Raw genomic sequence first — 2,542 nt, 5'->3', positions numbered from 1 at the left:
GTGCCCTTTAGCACTACAACTTGGTTTTCAAACTTTCGTTAAAAATAATCGATGTATGGAGACTTTATGTCCTTCATGTTTACATGGATGGAGCTGGCAAAATGTTCTTCTTAGCAAAGTATCACAAGAATGGAAGAAAAAGTATCCAATGTACACACCCCTATTATGAAACTAATTTATAGCTTTCATAGGAAAGCTATAACCTAATTATAGCCTAAGAATATGGGTAGGGGGAGCAGGAGGGGATAGGAGGGAGTGAATGGGTGCAGGGAGGGTGACTGAAGGATCACCTCTGTGGATTATCTTTCAAGGGTACAAGTGAATCTTTCTTAAAGTAGAACATAAACATCATAGCACAATAACTAAGAAAATGACATGAAGGCTATGTTAACCAGTTTCATGAAGATATTTCAAATCGTATATGAAAACATCACACTGTACCCCATGATTGCATTAATGTACACAGCTATCATTTAATTAAAATAAATAAAATAATCAATGCACACACACACACATGCACACCTTCATAAACACACAAACACATATAAAGAGGCAAAAATGTGCTGTCGCAGAACAGGAAATAAGTAGATGCTTTTTAATTACCTCATTCATAATATAAAGTGTTGAAGGACGAACAAAAAGGCCAGGGTATAATAAAACAAAATTTAAATCTCTAAACTCATTTACTTTTTTTTTGGTACCAGCTAAAGCCAATGAAAATAAACATGTATCCCATTATATGACACCCTTGTGGATTATTATTAATGTCTTGTTTCCAATTTTATGCAATTTGGGTATAATCCAAGTCTATGCATTAGCCGGGGTGAGGGGTATCACTTGAGGGAATTGACCTGAGATAGTCTGAATCACAGAGAGGAGAAAACATATCTATAATCTCTGCCCATTTCCAAACAGAGGGGGATCATCGGACTGTTCTTCCATCGTGAGCTCTCTCTCTTCACACTGAGATTCCTTTGAAGTCAGAGGGGGATGAAGGTGTCTGGGCTGAGAAGGTGGCTGGAGGGAAAAAATGAATACCCTCAGGTCAGAGTCTCCTAGCCAGCTTTTATGCCACATTAGCCACTGGTTCCCAGTAATACAGAGCCTTTATTATCATTTTTACCCTCTGGTTTAATCCAGGGTCACTAATACAACTTCTAATAATATGTGGGAGGGAGGGTCTTAAGTATGTTTGTTTAAATTTCCTAAAGCTAGGTCTACAACTTTCCTCTTCAAAAATGAAAAAAAGTAAAAAATAAAAATTCCTTTTTTTTAGGAACAAGCTGAAAACTTCAAAAAGCACCCCCTTCTGCTTAGATGTAAGCCTGTATGAGCCAGAAACTCCGGCCAGTTCAACTGGCATTTAGAGCGACTATAGTGCGGAGAGGTGATGATGGGAGGGGGATTTACTTACCTAGAAAGTGACTTTCTCTCACTTTCACCTTCCTTCCTACCACCTTCCAGGAGAGATAAAATGTAGTCTTGCCTTTATGTCACCTTGCTGAATTTCAGGCCTGTTATTGCCACGTGAAAGCTTATTCCTTAGTCCTTGTCTGTTCCAAATCGTTGGGAGCATGAATGGGTCTGAATTCATGAACAGGAGACAAAGTTATACACAGTGAGAGACTGGGGGGGCGGTCAGTCGTTAGACTCAGGTGGACAGATGGGGGTCCAGAGACTCTACACTTTCAGAGTCTCCAACAAGAGGAAATGAATTGAAGACAGGAAGTAGGATAGAACTGACCAACTTGTCAGGCTGTGACGTGATCTAAGCACTGGACAAGTTCTTTGTTCAATTAATGGACATTTGTTTGAGAGTGGAATGGTGGGCCGTGTGATAAGTATTAGAGACACAAATCACGTGACTCTTAAATTCAAAGTCTCAGTCAATATCAAGAATGGGGGGAAAGATGTCCAATGTAGTCAATACCGATATGAAACCGATATATAAACAATTGGTTTCTATTGTTTGTACAGGTGGCCATGTAATATACAATCACATGAAATTGTACACATACCTGTCCACATGAAAGAAAAAGGCAAGGAAGATCTAACAGGGGGGTGGGGGAGGAGAGAGAGGGGAAGGGAAGAGGGAGGGCGACTGGCGGGATCTCTCCTGATGTGCACAGTATGAGGGTGTTCAGCACACCTCCCGGGCCAAGGGCTCAACTACAACTTGAACTTTACCTTGGAGATGAAAACCATGTAACCTACACATTTGTACCCTCATGTTAATCTGAAATCAATCAATCAGTCAATCAAAGTCATGTGGAAAAGACCTGTTAACAAACAACAACAAAAAATATGACAAGCACGATATTTTCCTGAGCGCTCTAGGAACACAGAGAAGGGAGTTTTTTTAATTCTTCCTGGGGTTCAGAAGGACGTGCCAGACTGGTGAATGACAGTTTCTTCACATCCCCATGTTATGGGCATGTGCAAGCAGAAATGGAGGAAGTGGCATCCCGGGCAGAAGAAATAGTGAGGTTCCAAGCAGCGCGTGTCTTAGGTGAGGATTTGCTGGGAGTGACTGCAGCGTCCC

The sequence above is a fragment of the Otolemur garnettii genome, unplaced genomic scaffold (genome assembly GCF_000181295.1).
Source record: "Otolemur garnettii isolate 467f Iridium unplaced genomic scaffold, OtoGar3 scaffold00010, whole genome shotgun sequence".
In the NCBI taxonomy this organism is placed as follows: Eukaryota; Metazoa; Chordata; class Mammalia; order Primates; family Galagidae; genus Otolemur; species Otolemur garnettii.
This window is presented reverse-complemented; position numbering follows the sequence as displayed.